Source organism: Passer domesticus, chromosome 8 (genome assembly GCF_036417665.1).
Source record: "Passer domesticus isolate bPasDom1 chromosome 8, bPasDom1.hap1, whole genome shotgun sequence".
NCBI classification, from domain to species: Eukaryota; Metazoa; Chordata; class Aves; order Passeriformes; family Passeridae; genus Passer; species Passer domesticus.
The window spans coordinates 56,458,284-56,481,048 of record NC_087481.1 but is presented as its reverse complement, the minus strand read 5'-3'; the positions used below and the strand labels follow the sequence as shown (position 1 = coordinate 56,481,048).

At 43.7% G+C, this 22,765-nt stretch overlaps 1 protein-coding gene across 7 annotated transcripts in view; it reads right to left on the bottom strand.

Moving 5' to 3' along the window:
* The window catches only part of PTPRE (protein tyrosine phosphatase receptor type E), an 89,891-nt gene that overhangs the window by 61,344 nt on the left and 5,782 nt on the right, over positions 1-22,765 (bottom strand). The window contains exon 1 of one of the 7 annotated variants that reach the window (XM_064431593.1): positions 18,068-18,205. The exons of 5 other annotated variants lie outside the window; for them this stretch is intronic. The gene's annotated coding sequence lies outside the window, so the exon portion shown is untranslated. Of the gene's footprint in view, positions 1-18,067; positions 18,206-22,765 lie in introns of those variants that run through there. One more of the 7 variants, XM_064431594.1, reaches the window with a different exon arrangement.

The window sequence follows — 22,765 nt, the reverse complement described above, 5'->3', positions numbered from 1 at the left end:
TTGATTTTCCTATCGGCTGCTGTCATCGCTGCTGCCTGTGAATAAACAACCCCCAGAATATTTGCTTTCCAATGACAGCTGGTGTCAGCATCAGTGTGCGTTTGCTGTCATGCTTCCTGCAGAATAAACTGATATTTTGCTATTTAATGTGTTTCAAAATCATCACTGGGATTCCTGATGGCATCATGGTATGGAATGTACGTGGATCTTCAAGCCCTGGCAAAGCACTGAGCATCCACAGCCAGCTTCCATTCAAATCCTTAAAAACTCTTTCAAGACATGGCATTAAGAAGAATTGTTCCTTTTGAACATATTTACAAAGGGACAGAAGAAACTCTCTGTGAATACCAGCACAATAATCACAGCAGTAACACAGAAACATCCTCTTGGGAAATATTTAGCACAAGTGAGTTTTGAGTGTTGCTCAGAATATTTACAGCTCACAAAAACCCAATTTTGGACTTGTAAGGGATTTCTATAATTATTTATTTTTCCTCCTTACTTTGCAAGTTAGATTTTTGCATAAAGGGTTGGAGTTTTTTTGAGGATGGGGATAAATAAAAGCAGAGTGTTTTCCCTTGACAGCTGCCTCGAAGGAACCATGAAAAACAGAGGACAGTCCCACTTGGAACCTCCTTGGAGTGAAACTCATAACAAAACTGGGAATTTGACCATCACAGTCAGAGATACTGAAATTCCATCCAAAAATATTTGTGGGTGGAAAATACCCCTTGGTAAAGTGTGGCTTGTTACCATGGGAATAATTCTTTGGACTGAGCTGCATCCTGGACCTAAGATCAAAGAGAATTATATTTCTATTTTGGAAATAAGAAGTGGATTAAAAATAAAAGAGAAATGCAGCATTTGTGCAGGACATGGAGTCCCAAATGTGCAGGTTTTATTTTCCTAAATAAACCAGCAGCTGAGCCAGGGCAGAGCCCACAGCCTGGGCCAAGCACCAGCAGCATCCACTGAAATCCTGCCCTTGGAAAGCTCCTCCTGGTGTAAACCCAATTATATTTTATATATAAAATCAGTTGTGTTCTCAGAGTGCATTTTTGCTTTTTGGTTTCAATTAGAAACGAGCCTTTTATCGGCCCAGTGTTTACTCTGATCCCAGAGAGCTGGCAGGGCTCTGTCTCTGCCCAGGCCATCTGGCTGTGCTCCCTGGGACCTGCTGGTGGCCCCAGTGCCACAGAGGAGGCACAAACAACCGGGGCTGTGCCCCAGACAGGGCTGGTGGCCACTCAGACTCCAATGTGGCATTTGGGACACTCATTTCCCATCACACACGGAGGGCACAACACCAGCAGGGAATGCAGGGGTGCCAGGTGGAAAGGACATTTCACACCACAGCAGGAGCAGAAGCCAAGGCACCACGAGGACTCTGGGAATGGCTCTGTCCCCTGCCAAGGGATTCCAGGGACACTGAGGTGTCCCTGAGGAGCTGCTCATTCCAACGTGTCACAAGCTCAGGTCACACACAGCACCCAGGGACTCCCCCTGCAAGTGTGGCCAGGCATCTTCTCCATGCCCTGGGGAAGGGAATTACCCTGCACTGCACTGGGAATGCTGGGCAGAGCCACAGGGACTGCTGGTGCAAAACTAGAGAGGCTTTAGTTCATGGAATCATGAGGGCTGGAAAAGCCCTCTGAGATCATCAAACCCAACCTCACCCTGCCCCGTGTCCCCAAGTGCCACATCCAGACAGATTTCAAATTCCACCAGGGACGAGGACTCCAAACTGCCCTGGGCAGCCATGCCAGGCCTGGACAAACCTTTCCAGATATTTGTTCCCAAATAGCCACCCTGAGCTGCCCTGGCCCAGCCTGAGGCCGTTCCCTCTGCTCCCGTCCCTGTTCCCTGGAGCACAGCCCGACCCCCCGGCTGTCCCCTCCTGGCAGGAGCTGTGCAGAGCCACAAGGGCCCCCCTGAGCCTCCAGGTCACTGAGGAACATCCAAAAATTCCTGTTCTGAGCATTGCTTAGGTTGGAAAAGCCCTCCAAGATCACCAAGTTCAACCCCAGCACTGCCAAGGCCACCAGTGCCCCATGTCCCCAAGTGCCACCTCTTCACTTCTTCTGAATCCCTCCTGGGATGGAAACTCCACCACTGCCATCTAGCAACTTTTAAAAGAAGAGCTTTGAGTGGTCAAAATGATGAAATTCAATACTTATTTTATCTAGAGATTCATGCAAAGAAACCCTGCCCTGGGAGGATGGGCAGGCCCTGGCACAGAGAAGCTGCCCCATCCCTGGAAGTGTCCTCAGCCAGGCTGGAGCAACCTGGGATTGTGGAATGGAATGGAACTGGGTGAGCTTTAAGGTCCCTTCCAACCAAAACCACACAGAAAGGCTCTGAAATTCCTTACATGACACTTTCAGCCTCAGAGACATGAAATTAAAGCAGCCAACTTGACTTTCTTCTGAATAACCCTTCCAGATGAAACGCAGCATCACCAGAATCTCCAGCAGGATCATTTATAAACACAAACCCCCCAATACTGTCACTGCTTCTGTTTGTTTTACATTCCCATCCCATGTTTTGACTAATCCTTCCCACACCCTAACAAATTAATTTCTCTAAAACATGGAAATTTTCAAAGCAAGTCTCTTTCCGTGGTTCTTAAAAGACACCTCAAACTCTATTTCCAGCATCTCTCCAGCACTTTGTGTTCTTTGCTCTGGGAATTTTGGGGATTTTCCCCCTGGTATGTCTGCACCACAATCTCCAAAGCACAAACACATTCCCATACTTTTAAGCCCAAACCCCAGTCCCAGTTTCACAGAAACAAATCACAGCCAGGTACATTTTAGAGTAAAAAAATACAAGCCCAGGAGACTAAGGGAGGAGATCCTCCAAATTATATTTCCCCCAAATTATCCATATTATGCTGTTCTACAGTTCTCCTCTAGTATTTTTAATTTTTATTTCATATTCCTGAAGCGCTTATTCCAAATCAATCAACAGACAGCTTATCAAGGTAATTTTGATTAATTTTCAGTCCTTCAACCTAACTAGATGAGCTACATTTCAACAAGATTAAAACATTACTTTTCTTCCCTTTATTTACCTCCTTTCCAGCTGGTGCAGAGGTGCCCAAGAGCTGCTGCCCCACAGGACCCATTTTTTCGGATCAGTTGAATTCTGCTGCCTGTCAGACTGGTCTTTGAGGATAGACTGGCCCAAATAAAACGGGAGAGCTTTTTATAGAATAAATTCAGATAGTGCAGTCCCACACTGAGGATGGAAAACCTGATTGCTGAATATTTTGCTTGTGGCTTTAACATGTGATAGAAGCTCACCCCACAGATTCAGTGGAATAACCTGACAGGCTCTGGCCAAGCTAAAACAAATTTTCCTCCTGTGACTGGAAAATAAATGTTCAGGCTGATCAATGATTGGCTGAAGCTGCAACAAAGTGAAATCCCCCTTTTTACTCACCAGAGGACCTGGCCACGTATTTATATCCTACGAAATATCAGAGAAAATCTACCTGTGGTATTTTTATATAAATATTAAAAATAATAACTATAAAGATAAATTTATAAATATAATATAAATATAGACAGATATAAATATAGATATAAATATATATAAATATTCAGGTTGATCAATGACTGGCTGAACTTGCAACAAAGTGAAATCGCTTCTCTTATTCACCAGAGGATCTGGCCACATATTTATATACCAGGAAATATCTGAGAAAATCTACTTGTGGTATTTTATATAAATATTAAAAATAATAATTATAACTATAAAATATAAATATAATATAGATATAGACATATATATAAATATAGATAGATATAAATATTCAGGCTGATCAATGACTGGCTGAAGCTGCAACAAAGTGAAATCCCCTCTCTTATTCACCAGAGGACCAGGCCACGTATTTGTATCCCAGGAAATATCAGAGCAGAGCTGCTCGTGGTACAGTTAAATAAAATATTCCATGGACAGCCCTGAGCCTCATCACACCCTCCCTGCAAACACTGGGGGAGGATGGAAGGGGAAGTCACAGGAATTCTTTTTCCTGCAATTCTCCCTCTTCCCTCCCAGTGCTCCGTCAGCAGAGTCCCACGCCAGCCTCCATGGGCAGCCTGGGCAGCTGAAGCTCAGCTCTTTCCCTCTCCCCAAAAGCTGTTTGGACACCTTGTTTGCAGGAAATTAAATCCCAATCCCATCTCCAGGTGCGATGGGCAAGGGAGGAAGAACAGAAATTCAGAGTTTGGAGAAGATGCACAAAGCTGAGACAGCAGTACTCCTGGAAAAAGCAATCAGGCTTTTACCTCCCAGGCAGAATAATTTTAATTATTTTACATTTTCAGGCTCTAGAGAACAATTTCCAGGTGTTTGAAAGGACCCAGCTCATGCTCTGAGAGATGGCAAAGGCTTTTAAAGGCTTTTGGGTGTACAAAAGCAAGGAGCCCACACCCTGGGAAGGCACAGCAGCTGATTTTGAGCAGGGTGATGGGAGAGGCGAGAGGTCAGCCCTGAGCTCTGTGCCTTTAACAACCACAAGGCCTTTCCTCTGGCAATTGCTAATTGAGGAAAATTCGGGAAAACAGTCGATAAATGTGATGTCTCAGGAAGATTTCTGAACCCAAAGCCTCAGTAGATGGAAGAGCTGAGCTGATGTGCTGGCCAGGAATCGTCCTGGCAGCTGCAGAGCCGTGCTCTGCACTGGTGGCTCTGATTTTGTGAGCTCCAAGTCAAGCTCTGCCCACCAAGAGAGGAAAATGAGAATAATTTGCTCCCACAGCTCTGAGATTGGCATGTCTGAGAGATATCCCAAATTTTATGTTATGGAAAATTGTTCAGTGTTACCATCCACTGATCCTGGAAATGTTGGTTTCCCTCTCACACACCCAGATCTCTGATTCTTTCAGGAAACCAACTAAAGGCATTAACTAAAAATAAAAAGCAAACGAAATCAGCTTAAGCAGCTTCCTTAAAAAACATATCCTATCTCACAGCACGCTCATTAATGGAACAGAAGTGATATTTTGATATCATGATTAAGAACAGTTCATTTTGAGCATCTTGCTCACCAGCTGATCAAGGCAATTAACTGGCAATTTGCTCACTAAATGACTTCCCAAGATGTGCTACTGAGATAAGGCAAAGCCCTTTTTAAAGTGACTTTGAGCCAGCAAAAGATGGACCTGCAGGGAGTGTTTTTGTAAACAATGTACAAGTCAATTCTTCAGTAGTCAAGGAAAGCTTCTGCTTCAGGAGTAATGACGAGAAAACATCAATTTATGTGGAACAGCAAGGCACTGGGGGGTTTTCTCCTTATTTCCCAAACTCTAACCACTATAAATAATGCTATGATGGAGAACACATCCAAAACATCTTTTTTAGAAAATATAAAACTGAAGTTCTTGATTTCCTTGTATTTTAACCATGGGACACAAGTGGGAGCTGAGAGCAGATAAATCCCTTTTCCTGCCCCGCAATCCTTCTGCCCCAGCACTCTCTGCTTTTCCCAGTGCTGCTTCAGGAGCTGTGCTGGCTCCTGGGTGACAGAAATAAAAGAAATGCCATCTGCAGGGGCTGGGAGAAGGATGGCCAGGGAGGTTTAATGACACTCACCTTGGCCACAGTGAACATTTCCTGGTGACATCCCAGGGAAGGATCTCACACCCCTCAATCCCAACCAGTACAAACTGGTGAAACAGGGGAGCATGCAGCAGAATGAGAATTCACTCTCTCACTTCATGAGAATTAACTGAAAATATAACTCTGTAACCACGGGATGTTTTAAGGCAGTGAACTCCCCCAGAACAGCACAAACACTTCCACAGAGACTGAAGGGTTTGATCTGCAGCCCTGGGAGAAGTTTGGATTGATGTAAAAATACAGTACACAGACATTAAGCAGAAATATCATAAACTTATGTTTCTATAGTTATAAGTAGGAATATACTTTAAGTAAATAAAAAGCTATTAATAAGATAGTAAAAAGTTTATAATGTTAAGAGTGTAGGTCTATAAAGTAAGCTATGAATTTAGAAGTTATAATCAAAACATATGTGTACATGTGAGTTAAAAGCCCATTAGACAAAAGTATCCATAATACAACAGAAGTAAAAGCAGTAAGTTAAAAAATAAAATAAACCCTATAGCAACTGTCTATTAGTTTAGAAAGTTATCTTATAACAAAAAACCTCATAACTACTCTTGAACTACAACCAGTTATTTACCTCTTTAAAATCTCACAACCTCTAAAACTAATATTAATCCGAACAACAAATCATTCTTAACCCAAAAATAATCCCATCCCTTTATTACCAACAACAACAATGATATTTCTCCCCATAGCTCCAGCTGCAATTTGCCCTCCCAGAACCAGTTTTTTGTTCTGCACTTTGGGCTCGAGCTCAGTTTGGTGTTCTCCATGACCTTCCACCCCAGCTCAGCCCTTCTCCTCCAGGTTGCTCTTCACATCCTCACCTTGAATTTGGCTCTGGCCAGCCCCAGAGGCTTCTGGATGTCCCTGTGCAGAGCATCCCAGCCCTGCAGCACAGCAACTGCTCCCAGACGGAGCCATCTGGCACCGTGCTGAGCGAGCACTTCATCCCCCAGCCACAGGTGCTGCTCTGCTCCAAATCGATGAGCAAAAACCTCCTGGCATGGCTGTCTGCATTCAGGGAGGCCAATCTGCCCGCAGAGCTTGCCCCCTGCTGCAGCACAGATTTGGTCTGGAGCGCCCTTGCTGGCAGGGATGAGGTGATATGTGATGGTTTCAGATTGAAACTGGGTAGAATTACTGATTTCAGGTAGTGGTTTTGGTTTGTTAATTTGAAATTTGGCTCATTTTGAGATTTCTCGGTTAACGCACTAAGGAGTGTGGTGGGTTTGGTGCTGGCTAATCACTAATGCACTCACTCCCTGCTGGAGGTAGGATTAGGAAAAAGGCAAAGCAGGTTCAAAACTTTTAAAGGGTATAAAGAAAAATTTATTACCAGTAACTAAAGGAAAGAGAAATAAGAATTAGAACAAAACCTTTAGAACACCTCTCCTCCCCCTACAACGTTTTTTTCTCACTGACAATGTAAAGAAACAAAACTTAATTTTTTTTTTTAGTTTATTACCTCTAGAATAGTCTTTGATGTTATCATCCCAAAGTCCTGAATGAGCTCCTGCAAGGTCAGGAACCTGCAGAACTGTGCCAAGTTTCAATATCTACCTCACACAAGCTTCCACAGATGTGAACTTATTTGGTAATCGTCTGCACAACAAAATAAATCATTTTTTAAGGGCCCGGGCCAACGTAAACAGGAAGAAAACATTGTGTTCAGAGGTCAGGCTCTGCATGTTTTCCAGGGTTTTGATGTCCTAAGGATGTTTGTTAGGATGTTTTGGATGCACACAGAACACAAAATCAGGACTCTGTTAACCAACATCCAGCCCTTGTACTGAATCTTTAAAATACCCCAACAGAAATTGCTTTTTGATGAATATAAAAAGCTTTACAAGCCTCAGTTATTCCAGCAGACTGCAATTGCTGATGTTCTGACCATTTGCCTCAAGCACTCCAGGGAGATGGACTTGCAAATGCCACCACAAGTCAGTGCAGCAGAAATGCAAACAGCCCAGCCTGGATGCTCCCGACAGGAGTGCAATTACATCCCAAAGAGTCCACAGCCTCTCCTCAAAATATCAAAATAATAAATACATAAATTATTGGATGCAGTTTATTTGTGCCCCTAAAGGTTTTTTTAAGTCCTCTTTCCACCTGACACAAATTAATTGCTTCTACCATAAGGGCTGTCCAAGTCATTTAAAAACTGGTCACAGCAAAGCTGAGCTTGGCAACGAGCTCTGGACACCACTCAGGCCAATCTTCCGTGGAAAGCTGGGCTTTACTTTAGGTTTTCCAGGAACTGCCAAGCAAATTCATCAGTATTTCATGAGTGCCTTTTAGAACAGTAATTATGAAAATGACTTTTGCTCCGTGCTCATTAAGGAACTTCCTGTCACGCCCGACTGAAATGACAACACTGAGGCACTCGCTGCTCCTCCAGCTTTGGGTAAACCCACAGAGGAGCTGCCAGAGGTGAGGCTGCTCCAGACCTGAGCTGGCCCAACCTTCCCTGGGTTATCCTGGGAATCTCCTCGCCATGGAACTCCCCCTCACCTTTAAACCTCCAGGGAAAACTGGTTTGGGGAAGCCTGGGAGGGTTTTATCAAGCCTGGATAATTTACAGAACTTCTCTTGCCCTGAAGCTGTGCATCAGGACAGCAGGAGATGACTCATCAATGGGATTTCCACAACACTCATCTGATGCTGACACCCTTCCCTGGGCAGCAACACACCAGAAACCCCATTTTCCTGGAGATCCTAACTCACTCTGACACCACAGGGTGGTAGCACCAGTCAGGGATGGAGAGCAGAGGGCTCTCACACAGCATTTGGGGTCCCACTCAGCTGCCAGCTGGGGTGTCTGATGTTCCTCTAGGAACATCCAACCTTCCGTTCCTCCATCTCACCCAGCCTCCCCAGAGGCAGAAGTCACAAAATCCTCATTTCCAGGACAAGAACAATTTGTGCTGGAGCTCCAGCTCCTTTCAGTCATTTCCCAGCATCTGGGCCGGATGAAACAATGGAACACAGAGATGCCACACAGATGGCTTAAAAGTCATTTCAAACACCCAACTGTTGTGGGTTTTCACCACCAGAAATTGGCTCTTAATAAAGCTGGGTGTGGATGGCTGCCGCCAACTCCATCATCCCAACAGCCTAAAATTCCAAAATAATCACCCTAAACACAGCCCCAAACTGGTCATTTATTATTATTTACAGAGCAACAGAACGCAGTGGCTCCAGAAGATGGTTATAACCATCTTTTTAAATTTTACTCAGTGTAAGAGTCTATTAAAAATAAGAAAAAAAAATTAAAGGCCTGCCCAGCTTTACTTTCTAAGTGCAATTTGTGCTTTGAATATATGGTTTTGCGACAGCCTAATGCATTTCTACAGAACAGAAATCCATGGATTCTCAGGTCAAAGACTGCAAGCAACTTCTCATTGGAAAAAATCCACTCCAGACCTGAAGAAAGATTCAACCATCAGGAATCTGCTCCAGGAGAGGACACAGCAGGGAGAAAGAAGGAAAGAGACACTTTGCTTTGTGTGTCTCACTGAGGTTATTCCAAACACCAGCTTTCAGCTGATCACCTTTTTTGATCAGTTTTAGCAGAAAAGAACACAGAATTCATGGGTTTGACTGCAGAGCAAGAGATGAGCATGAGGTTTGGGAAACAAGGGTGGGACAAAAACAAACAAACGCCAAAAACTCAAATTAAAACACTCAAGTGTTGCCCCTCCCTGGAAGTGCCCAAGGCCAGGTTGGGCAGGGCTTGGAGCAAGCTGGGGTGGTGGAAGGTGTCCCTGCCCATGCAAAGATTTCAAAGTTAAATCCCAAAAAAACCCAAAATCTCAAGCTCTGCAAGTGCTGAGCACAGCCCCGTGCCCCCCTCCAAGGATCTGAGCAACCTCTGTGACCTCCTCATGAGCAGCTCCTCCGCAGGAGCAAACACTGCTGCATTCATTTAGGGAACAAAAGGATTATTATGGGAAAATCTGCTGCTCACAGTTCTGGTGTGACATCCTCAAAAAGGGCCTTTTGCTTCCCCAAACTTCAACAGGGGAATTTTGGACACAGCAAGCAAAAGTTTCAGCTTTTCTTCTTTGAGAGCAGAAGAGCCATTTTTGATAAGACAACTTTTTTAGGAAATAACCATCTTTATATTGTGCTTAAGGACTTTATTCTGGTTTTCCCTCTTGAATATCAGATATTAAAAACTCATGGTATGGTCCCTGAATTTCTACAACTGCCTGAAAACACATGGAGAAATTCTGCCTCCAGCAGACTGGGGAGAGGCCTTTCAAAATGTGCCAGCCCTAAATCAGGGATGTCCAAACTCAGAGAAGCATGGAATTGTAGAGGATGGAAAAACCCTCCAACATCATCAAGTCCAACCATGGCTCCAAGGCCACCCCTGCCCCATGTCCCCAAGTGCCACATCCACAGGAGTTTGAAATCCCTCCAGGGATGGGGACTCCACCACTGCCAGGGTTAGAGTTCCTTTCCATAAAAGAATTTTCCCAAATATCCAACCTAAATCTCCCCTGGCACAACCTGAGGTCATTTCCTCTTGTGCTGTTTCTTGGGAGAAGAGACCAACTCCCACCTCACAAGAGCAAGAAAAAAAAAATCTCAGAATCTTCTCTACTCCAATTTGTTCTTCTCCCCAAAACAGGCAACTTTTCAAGGCTCTGGAAAAATTCCCTGCTCCTGCCAGCCTGCCCCTCTCTGTTGTTCTGGGACATCAAATTCATCCCTGAAACTCCATTTTCCATAATGTTCCTTGGATTTCCTCAGGTTTCTGTGCTGATCCAGGGTTTATGCCTCCGCAAGAAAGAAACCACCACAAAAGTAATTTTTAAAAAGTAAAAAAAAAGCTGCATTTCCTCTCCTCCTTGTTAGTGGAGTACACAAATAAACTGTAGCACAGTCTTCTTTAGGAAAGGATTCTCATTTTTTAATCTCTACATTGTATTAAGATCAACTATTTAGAAGATAATTAACATAACTCTATTTACAAGCTATGCTACACTTTCCATTTTAATCCATCATTTCCTTTGGGAATTTCTGCAATAGGTGCATTTCCTTTTTGAAAAAAAAAAGAAAAAGAAAAAGGTATTTGCGTGACTTTTTTTTTCTTTTCCAACTGAATGACGTTGCAAAAACAATGCCCTGGCTATTTAAATATAGCAACCAGATAAGCTATTTATGGAAGGGCAGTGTTTATACTTTGGACTACAACTCATTGAGAAGATGTACAGCAGCAGTGCTTGGAAAGCTGCTCTGTAATTGGGATCTGAGGCTCTAAAACAACCAAAAAAAGGTAAATCTCTCCTTCATCCTCAGCTTGCAGGTGAAATCTCAGCACCACATGAACATGCATTTTCTATTTTATACACAGCATCATCACAAGTTTGTGAGGCGCCTCGGGAGCTCTGAAGAAGGCACAGAATAAATGAAAATCATTTTAATTAAAAGCAAATTAAAGGGTCCTCTAATCCAGGCAGCGGCAGCAAATCCGTGGAGAGTTTTTAGGATGAGGCTCCTTGAAGTTCCCTCGCTTCCACCCCTCCCTAATTCCAGTTTCCTTCCCTGATTCTCCCCAAAGGAGGCTCGCAAGCGGCACGAGATCAGGTTTATTATGAAAATTCTGCTCTAGTTGCTAAAAAAAGCTTTTGCTCCACTTTCTCAGTGGCCAGGGGCGCTCGCACCCTCGCAGAGCAAATAATAAAAGGAACGACAAAAGCAACGTTTGTGCTCTCTGCAGGGGCAAAGAAGAGATAAGATTCCATTTCAGCCTTTGAAGGAGTCGTTCCAGCACTGATTAGGAAAGTTGGAGTTCTCCTCCTTTCGAGGAGGCTTTGGAAATGCACCTCAAAAAATCAACTAAGTAACCAAGAAGGGAAATGTTATCACAGGAATGGCTCCAGATTAGAGAAGTTACAAGGAAGGAGAATGTGGACAAGGAAAATGAAATTATTCCTGTGCTCTTTTTCACTGCTGTTCCTGCGGCAGGAGGATGTTACTGGGAAAATCTCCCTGGTTTCCCCCTGCCTGTCCCCAGTTCACCGTTGCCAATCCAATAAATTCCAGAATGAATTTACAAACGCTCCCAAAAATAAACAGGAAGCTAAACCCAGTCACAGTGTTTATTTCTGTCTAAAAGGCATTTTAATATGTATTTATCTCCTTAAATAACTGAACTCCTCTGCTACAAGGGAAAAAAAAAACCCACAAAAATCTCAACCTTGAGGGAAAGAATCCAAACAACTGAACAAGAAGAACAGAAAAAAAAGAGAAAAAAATGGGCAAAACGCCTGGAGAAACTCTGCTTTGATTTTGACACATGGGAATAAATGGGAAAAAAATATTCAGCTAACCCTTCTTTTAATCAAAACATCTTCCATCTCGTGTGCAAATTTCAACAGCTGAGAAAGCATCCTACTCAATCTCCCCAAAGTGGTGTCAGCATGTTTTATGTAAATACTGCTTAACAAGGGATGGGTGTTTGCAGCAAACATTCTGACTTCTGCTTTAGGAGCTCTGGGTGCACCTCTGGATCAGAGGAACTGGAATTCTGGAGAGGATAACAGGAGATGTGCACAGAGAAAAGAGGTTTTTTTCCTTTAAATAGTCAGGATGTATTTGTTAATGAAGACTTTTCAGTGGTTATTTAATAAATTAAGAGGAGGAAAACTCAGTGACTCAGCTCAGCGCCAATCTGTGGCACAGAACATATTGGGAACAACTTTAAATGTCTGGAAACAAATCAGGGTTCAGTGACATTGTCACCCTGAAAGGGCCCTGGCACAGTCAGAGCTGGGACACAAGGAGCACAAACAGGACCAGCTCCTGCTCTCCAATGGGACATCCAGGGAAAGCAGCAAATTCCTGTCAGAATTTGGGGTTTGGGCAATGCCCCACCTGCCCAAGGGCCCTGCTGGCACTGCTCCCCCCAGCCCCTGTGCCCTCTCAGGCACAGCTCTCCTCTGGGTCCACAATGACCCAGCAAAAATGGGAATTTATTCTTCCTGCACTGCTTCTGAGCTTTTGTCTTCATGGGTACCTACAGACACACGGCCACCACTTGGGATGTGGCCATATGAACCACCCCACAACCACCTAAACCACCCCACAGCCATCTACAGCACCTCATGGCAATCCCATGACCATCTAAATCACCTCATGACCATTTAACCCACCCCTGGGCAATCCCATAACCACTGAAACCACCCCACAGCCATCTAAACCACTCCATGGTAATCCCATGACCATCTAAACCACCCCACAGCCATCTGAAAGATCCCACAGCCACCTTAAACACCCCATAGCCACCCCATAACCATGTGAAACACCTCATAATGATCTAAAAACATCCCACGACCACCTAAAACCCCCCATGACCACCCCATAGTGATCTATAACACCCCACAGACAGCCCATAACCATCTCAACCACATCACAGCAATCTACAACACCCAGCAGCCACCTCATAAGGATCTAAACCACCCCAAAGCCATGTAAAGCACCCCAGAGCCATCCAAGAGGCATCTAAAACACTCCATAAACATCATTAAACATGCCACAGCCACAAAAAAGCAATCTAAAATACCCCAGTCACCCCACAGCCATGTAGATAATCCTAAAAGCCATCTAAACCACCTCATAGTCCCCTAAAACACCCCATAACCATCCCACAGCCACCTAAAACACCCCAAAACCACCCCAAAGCCACCTGAACACCCCAAAGCAGTAGGGAAATATTCTTTTCACCATCTCACAAAGCAGGCACAGCTCCCAGCCCTGGAAAAACCAGCGTGCAGCACGTGCAGGAATACAAACAGCACAAAAACAACCACTAAGATCAAAGGATTTCTGTTTTCCAACGTTCCTCTCCCATCCCCTCCCTTCCCTATGTAGCTCAGAACTCCCTCAGCCACCCTGCACCAGTGTTTGCTGTGCCAGACCAGGAGAATATCTGGGTTAAAAGGAATAAATTCATTTTAAAGTTAGGATGGCAAAAGCCCTGCAGAAGGAAACACTTCCCTGATGGGATTTACAGCCCAAAAAAAAAATGTTCTACATCCTCAGAGAGCAGCAGCTCAGGGCATGAATAAGTAGCTGAGAACAGGCAAAAACCTGTTAACAATTTTTGGAAGACAGAATTCTTTTGGAAAAAGACACTGACATAACCACAACATCCTTCACTCAGACAGAGCAGCAGCAGTTCATTTATTTCAGCTCTGTCTGTCTCCTCTGGTTAGTTTTTAACTTTTTCTGCCCAAAAATCTCTGTCCCATCCTGGCTCAAGGGGACACAAGGGAAGGTAAGCAGAGCAGGCAGACTGGGGTGGGTGAGGCAGCCCCTGATGGAGCCAGGCAAGGGCAGGTCCTGCTCCCATCCCCACCTGCAGCTCAAGGAGGACACAGACTTCCCCAAAATTTTGCCCAGTGTGATGGAACAGAAGCACAAACCCCCCTCCCACCCTGCTGCAGCCTGGAATCCACATCAGATCCCTACTAAGAGTGAATTTCCTTCAATTCTCCCTTCCACATCCCACACCATGCAACTCCACCAACACCAGAACTTGTTCAATATGATGAAAGGAATGCATTTTTCCATCAGCTGGAGCGATAGAAAAGCTGTTTCCAAAGCGATAACACGAGGCTGGGGATGGCAATTCCTATTTTCCTCTCCTCAGAATGTTATCAGCCTGGAGGAAAGGGAACTTCCAGATAAGCACACACAATCTCTCCTGTCTGAGGCACCGAGCTTTAGCCCCGGGGTTTCTCACAATCACACACCTCAGTGCAGGAAATGTCTGAGGATCACCCTCATCTCCATCCTGCCAGCCCCTCCTCAGCCCCAGCCATTCCAGGATCCGCCAGCAGAACTCAAGGAGCTGTTTTGTCATTTTGTCATGTGCAGGAGATGTGACTTCCCCTCCCACAATTGTCAATTTTCACTACCCAAGTCCCCAAGTGATGCCAAGTTCACCCATAGCCTTTTCTTCCTTGAGTTTTCAGGATTAACATGATGTGAATAAAGGGTTTCTCTGCCTTTCAACTTCCCATATTGAGCCCAATGGAGAGGACTTTTCCTTGGAGAAGTGCACAGGAACGAGGACAGCTTCCTCCAGAGATGCTTCGAGGAGCAGAAATTGGTTCCAAGTTTGTTTTTTTTTTAACACTGAGGAGATAAATTAAAAGTTGCTGCCCTCAGGGAGCATTTCTTGTTTGCATTTACATAAAATTTCCTTCATTTGAAGATTTGGGGTATGTCCTACAGGGATTTGACCTTTTTGCTTGGATGCTGCTATCCTAAAACCTTCCTGCAGAAGCCAGCCCAACTATCTGTCCAATGTGGGAGATGAAAACTCAGATTTGTATCAATTTTTGCTTATTTCAGCCATTCTTCAGTACAATGACCCAAAAAGAAATGGTCAACTCCATTCTTCCTTAAGTCCTTATTCCTGCTGGCTCCAGGAGCACTCAGATGTTCCTGTTCAAAGGCTGGATAAACAGCCAGAAATCCAGATGCAAAACAAAAACTACCCGTGGGAGGCTGAAACAAAAATGGATAAAGCTGCTCACAAAAACACAAGACTCTCACTGTTCTGCAAATTCTGAGGAGGAAGGAGCTGTACAACTCCAAGCTGAAACACAAAACCTGCTGGATGCTGAGAACTTTGGACTTTCTGTGCTGAAGGGCACAGACCCACAAGAAAATACTACATCTGACCTGAGGCTGTAGAGAAGGCTTCCAAAATTGAATGACAGCACTGGGATTGTGGGTGTGGAGTTGAGTAGAAATGTGTAATGTCACAGGGTGGAAAACTTAGACTTCAAGGGTTTAGCAATACATATGGGGCAAGATGGAGGTTTTAGGGTGGTGGATGGTCCTTCTTTTTCTCCTTCTTCTCAGGTTTGGGTGGTATTTTGTAATTGGACAGAAAAGTCTGCATTTCAGACTCTGAGTGATTAGTTATTGGGTTAAAAGTGAAAATAATTTAGGTGTCATTTGGTGGGTAGTTGAGCCTTGTCCCTCCATGCCTTGTCCCCAGTCCCTCTCCAGCTCTCCCTGGAGCCTTCTCCAGGTGAGCAGCCCCAGCTCTCCAGGCTGGCTCCAGCCCTCAGAGCATCTCCAAGGCCTCCTCTGGATCACTCCAGCAGCTCCACGTCCTTACACATAACCGCTTCATTCCCAACTCCATGAATTATTTCACAATTAAAACAACCCAGAGTAAATATTTCATCCCAAGATGAGCGCAAGGCTTGCTGAAACCGAGCCTGCACAGCCTCAGTTGGCTCCTGGCGGGTCCTCGTGGGCCACGGGCAGCTGAGGTCAACGCAGCGAGAAAATACAACACATTTGTTCCATTTGTTCTGCAGAAACGCCAGGCCAGGACAGCAAAATGAAAACCAGCAGAATTTTCCTTTCAAATGCTCACAGTAAAAATGTTATTGAAGACATCAGCGGCCAGGAGGTCTCTCCCAGAGAGGGGAGCAGAAAATGAGGCGTGACAGGGCCCAGGCACAGCCCACCCACACACAGGAACCACCGCTCGGCATTCCCAGCAAGAATGCTCCTTCTCCTGGAAAAACACCCTTGGAAAACGCCCCAAATCTGCTCAATTTAACCAGGCTGGAGTGAAATTCAAGAGCTTTCCTTGAGGCTGCAGCGAGGGATCCCTGCCTGCTCCAGGGCATCCAACTAACAGCAAACTGCATTTAAAATAAAGCTTTGCCAGGAACCTGCAGGATAAATTTGCTGATGTTATGAGAGGGCAAAAGGAGAAATAATTCAGATTTGGATCTCTGGATCACAAAGCCAGGATATAATTTTAGGCTCTCTAGGATCCAGGATTTTGAAGATTCCTCTTCCATTGAGATCCAAGTGGAAGATCTGAAAGGGGTTTTAAACACTTCATCCTACCTGGCCAAAAACTCATGGACAGACACTCAAGACAGTCTCAAACAACACCAGCAGAGACATTCCCAGAATAAGGAAAATTCCCAAAATAAGCAAAGCTAGAATCCACATGGAATTTTCTTATCCTGCCCAGGGCATCAGGTCAGATATATTAAAGGCTATTCCAAAATAAAATGCAATAGGAGCATCCCAGAGGCCCAATAACAATATCCTTTCCCAATTGTCCAGACTTTGTTTGCTTGGGAACAAAGCACACAGATGATTTTAGCATTCCAGAAATGTATAAACAGGGGATGCCTTGTTTGCCTTTTCCTACAGGGAGCCACGTCAGCAGAAATGTGTTTCATACCTGCTTGCACAATTTGGGCAAAATGAGATAAATAAAGAGCTCTCAAAGAATCCAGGAGCAAAATGGGCTGTGGGGATTCCATATGGAGAAATCCTCTTTTTGGGACCCAACAACACCAGGGCATTCCTGTCATAAACACAAATCTTGCTCAATTATGTACATTTGATCATAATTAAAATATTTTTTTTTAATCCAGCTGAAGAAATGCACCAACACTGCTGCCCCAACGACCCCAAAATTCATTTTACTACAACAATTACGGATTGCCACTATTTACTATCCTGATACAACCAGAATTAATTCTGTATTTACCATGCCTCAGGCTTGAAGCTATTTTAAGGAGCCGTTATTTCCCAAATTCCAATTGCAAAACATCCCGTGTTGCAATTAAACAAGAGTTACAGCTTTTAAAGACTCTGATCAAAGAGCAGCGACATGATGCAATTGTTTAGATGTTTCCAGGGAGACTTAAAAAGCCAGAAAACACCTGGTGGTTTTAAGAGGTCCTCATGGGAGTTCTTAAACACAGAGCTGGAAATTACACAAATGCCTCTGTGGTTTCTGAGTGTTTTCAGCCTTGCAAATTAACAGAATCTCTTTAATACCTTTGATAATTTATTAGCTCCTGCTGCAAACCCCTAAGCAGCAAATCCCTGATGCCACCAGTTCTGCAAATGCATTGCTGCCTGTGATATTTCTGTGCTGCATCACTCTAATTATTGATCTGAGGCGCTGAAAGCAGCTTGAAAAGTTCCTCTTCTGCCCGAAATCACAATATTTTGCCACGTTTACATCTCACAGACACGATTCATCAGCGCATACAGAACTATATAAAATATAATAATTATAATATATAATAACTATATTAGATATAGCTAGTATACTATATAATTGCTAGGATATAAAATAACTATAATATAATATATAATAACTATAATATAATATAAAATAACTATACTATAAAAACTATACTATAAAATAACTATACTATAATACTATATATACTATAATATAGAATAACTATAATAGTTACATATATATCTGTATAAAACAATAATAAAAACACTAATACTACACGGAATTTTTAAGAAAACCATCATGCCCTCCTGACCGAGTGAGATTAAGAAAAAAAATCAACCTCAAATCCATAAAACACAACCACAAGCCCCAAAAACCAAGAAATATCATCACCTGCCTTAGGCTGAGGGAAGAGGGGACTTCCCTACGCTCCTGCCCTGCCCTTCCCAGGATGGAACAAATCCCTGCTGAAGGGGCTCATTTCCCCCTTGGGCTTTGTTGCTTCTGTCCCCGAGGAAAATTCCAGTTTCCCTGCGGGGATAAAGGTTCCTGTGAGCCCAGAGCAGCGCCCATGAATGGCTGCAGTGTTCAGTGCCAGAGGCAGGCAAGCTCCCCCAGACAATTGGTGTTTGTGGGCCTCAGGCAGCAGCCCACTGGGCATCCACAAAGGGCTGGTATCACCTCGGGGAGAAAAGTTCAACAGAAATACAATATTTTCCCCAAACATCCACCTTTTTAGTTTCGTATTTTCTCAAAAAAAACCACCTTTTTCTGTTTCCTACTTTCTCCAAAACTCCACCTTTTTTAAAAATTTCATATTTTCTCAAAAAATCCCTTTTTATTTCATACTTTCTCTAAAAACCCACTTTTTTTTTCGTATTTTCTTTAAAAAGCCCCCTTTTTTATTTCATCCTCACACATCAAAGCAACCCTCAACAACCACCACCAAAGCCATGGCGGGTCTCGAAATGAAAAGCAGGTGGGAAATGAACTAAACTAAGTGAAAGCTACAGCTCAGCCACACTCAAGTCATTAAAAAACAAGGGCAGGTCTTGCTCTGAAAATCAATTTTTATGGCAAAGTCTTTTATGCACGTGAAGTCAAACATGCAAGGTGTTTTCTGTGTTCAGGCTCTGATTATTCAAAGCAGAATTCAGAGCCCATTGCCCTCTGAATTCTTCCCTGGAGCTGGTTATCCTGGGAAGGGAAGAGCAGAGATGGATCCTCCAAACCCTGTCCTTCAGGTGGGATTTTCATCCCCACTCGCCCTGGGTGTCCCTCAGCCCTCACTTCAATTCCTGCTTCTCCTCATCCTGCCTTTCCCAAAACCTCTGCTCCCCTACTAAGCCACTTCCTCCCCTGGGAACTAAAAACCAACTGGCTGAATAAAATCCCCAAATCCCACCTTGCTTTATTCCCATTCAGACCATCCACGGACTCTCTGTAACCATTGTTATTTACACAGAAATCACACCTTAAAGAGATTTTCCTCTATTTTGTCTTTTTCTGTTTGCTTTGATTAATTTCTTTTGGTGGTAAGAATCAATTTCTTCCTGTAGACATAAATGTGGGAAATGGACATTACCCAACACCGAAAGGTAAACTGGTAGAGTTTCAAACTCCTTTCCCTCATCAGAGAGAAAGTGAATCAAATCACTTCAAATAATAAAAAGGTCATTTAAGATGGTTAAAGGTGTCCTAAGCACTGCTTGCTGGACACAAAACTGCCCAAGACATGGTTTCTGCTCAGCTTCAGGAGAGCTGATAGAAGGCACTGCATTTAAGAGTTTCAAATCCATCTAAATTCAGGAAAAATTAAAAATTGTTAAAAACCATTAACCACATTTCTGAAAAAGAATATTACCCAGCTGTGACTGCTGTGTCCCTCCCCCAGCCCTGCACAGCTGGGCACAGCTCTGCAAACGCTGTCTGGCAGGACAGTTCCTGCCTCTGCTCCTTTCCCACGCTCCCGAGCTGGTTCCCACTGCAGCTCCCAGTGCCGCCTTTGGAATGAGGGGAAAACCCCTCAGGGATGGCCTGGCCAGCCTTAAATCCCATCCCAGTGAAAGTGCACAGAGCAAAACTGCCCTGGAAGAGCCCGGTCAGCAGCAGCATCCTGCAGGGATTAACTCCTGAAAACAGGAATGTACAACTCTGCTCACAGAGAAAGGGCTCTGCGATCTTCCAAGGAAATTATTCAACTTTCTTCCTCGTGAAATTGTGGTAAATGAGGCTAAATTTCAAGGGCAAATAGTTTGATGCAGTGCAGCAGCTCTGGAGCTTCTTCAGGACAAATTACAGCTTGAGTTACACGTGCACAAAACTGAAAAATAACTTGGGCAGTTCACAGTCGAAGATACTGTCTTGAGGGGCCCAAAACTGACCCCAGGATTTGAAGTTCCTCCTTGAAAAATGCGCCATTATGGCAGAACCAATTATCTCACCATCACAAGCTCCTAAGTCTATTTCTAATAGTTCAAACCATGTAATGTAAACAGGTCATTATTTAAATATAGTTCCCTGTTTCCACCTTTTCCTTTCCTCTCTGCCTTCCCAGAAATAAGTCTCTACAACTTCCTCTCCCCCCCATTTCTGCCAGGAACCAGAGCTGGAGTGGGAGGTTTGCCTGTGGAAAACAGATTAGAATTAAGTGTTGGATCTGTGGCCTTGAAATGTGCCCTCAGCTGAGTTTTTAATTTGGGCTTTTCAAGATTGATCAGCACACATGTAATTTAAAAGCAATTTGAAGCAGCAAGGTAGGGAGTTTGACTTAAAATTAATGAGCTTTTGACATCTGCAAACAAAATGATAACGTGAACCCATTTAAACTCAGGCTTGTGTTTAACAGGGAAAGCATCTATCATTTTAACATGGTTACACAAAGGCTTTTCTGCTGCTATCCAAAAGCTGTTCCACACAATCCTGCTCTCAGCAGAAATTTGCAAACTTTGTTGTATCACATTAGTAGAAAGACAGGCTGCAGATCAATTAATATCATTGGATAATTAAATGTTTTAAGTGACATTCTGCAGCATGATTGAAGACATTCATGAAACCCAAGTTTAAATTAACCAGACTCAGTCCCTGAGACATCTAAACCCACAGAACACAGGGTGGAAACATTATTTATGGCTTGTTTAAATCAGGATTTTACTGCTCAGGAAAGGCCCAGCACTGCAGCTCTAGTAGCAATCCACAGCATATTCCAGCAGAAACCAAGACTAGGAATGCCAAGGAAAATAAATCCTCCAAGTACAACCAGCAAAGATGACAAGATTAAAGGGCAAAAGACAATCAAGATGGAATTCACCAAAAAGAAACAGTGCACAGGGTGAGGGAAGGGTTGGGAGTGAAAACTGCAGCTGAGGAATTACAGCTCTTGCTAAAGAAATATTTACAGCTCCTTTATCAAATATCCTGCAAACCAGAGGTTCTGGAAGCAGGAATTTTCATCGCTGGCTTCAAGGTGTGATCACGCTGCCTTTCATTTACCAGAGTTAGATTTTCTTTTGGGCAAAAAATTCTGTTCAAAAAACCAAGGGAGGTAAGAAATTACAGGAGCAAATGCCAAGATCAAAGCAGGCGTGGTGTGAACCTCATGGAGCTTGATCCCAGCTTTGGGAATTCACAGACAGGACAGCAGCAGCCCCTGGGGCACCTGTGGGATTCGGGACCTCAGACAGGGAAACATCAACTCTTACAACCCACCCAAATTCAACCACTCCCTCCTCACTCCAACCCAATCACCCCACAGCCTTGTAGAAGATAAGAGATTTCATGATTACAAATTTCCCCGGGTGGCTGCTATTCATAAGAGCCAGGAAAGAACTGTTTTTTCTTATAGCAAAGTCCCCATAACATTAACAATAAGGACTTCTCTCCCTCAGTAAACTAAAGAAAGACTAAAAGACTATTCTAAAAGTAATAAACTGACTAAAATTTTAAGTTTTGTTTCTTTACATTGTCAGTGAGAAAGAAAGTTGTGGGGGGAAAAGAAGCATTCTGAAAGTTTTGTTCTGATTCTTATTACTCTTTAATTACTGTTTAAAAAAAAATCTTTATATTCTTTTAAAATTTTGAGCCTACTCTGCCTTTCTCCTAATCCCTCACACCAAAAGGTGAGTACACAAATGATTAACCAGCACTGAACCCACTCATTGCTGTGCTGGAAAGGGGGACTGGAACCATGGAGTTCCCAGTTCATCCAAGTCTGGCTCAATCAAAATTGCTCTGCTGGTCCCAAGGGGCTCTGGGATGAACCACAGGAGCTCCAGTTCAGCTCCCTCCAGAAGTTATTCCAGGGAAAAGAGACTGATTTGGTGGAAGGGAAGAAAACTCAAACCCACAGCAATTAAGGAAACTCCCAACCAGCAGCAAACCTGGAACCGATGGAGCTCAGGAGGGGGAGATCTTGCCATGGAGGTGCAGTTGGGTATTTTATTCTAAATTATTTTCTCCAGGGCAACAAAACTTTCCAGTTAGAGGTTTACCCTCCAGCTGCCCTGATATTGTGTCCTTCTTTTAGAAGTGACATGAGTAACACACTTTTCACTTCTTCCCTTCCAAATCTGTTATTTGCTCTCTCTTTAAAATTCATTGTCCTACTAAACCAAAGCCTTTCCAAGTCCTCATTCTTCCCGGTGATTCCTGCTGCTGCATCCCTGTTTGGGTGTTATCTTCAGGGAACAGCTGCTCTTGGCACAGCTCCTTCCAGCTGCTGGGGCACCCTCACACTCCTGTGGGAGCTGCTCTCCCAACACAGAAAACCCAAAATTGTCACTTCTATCGCTCAGATTTTTTTTTTTTTAGTTTGTCTCATCTCACTTCTGCCTGTTTTACAGTTTTGTTTTTTTACTCAGCCCTCTCATTCTTACCAAAAAAACTCTTGCTGTACATTAGAAAAAGGAAATCTCGAATAAGACAAGCTTTCAGGACTGAGAACTTATTCCTTTTTACAGAGGGGATAAAAGTGATAGAAAACCCCAGAAGTGAGTTGTTGTACATTTCCCAGTGACAATCCACCATCACTGCAAGCAACAAACGAATCCAGCACTTTTCTTCCCAGTTTTATTTCTCCCCTCAGCCAGGAAA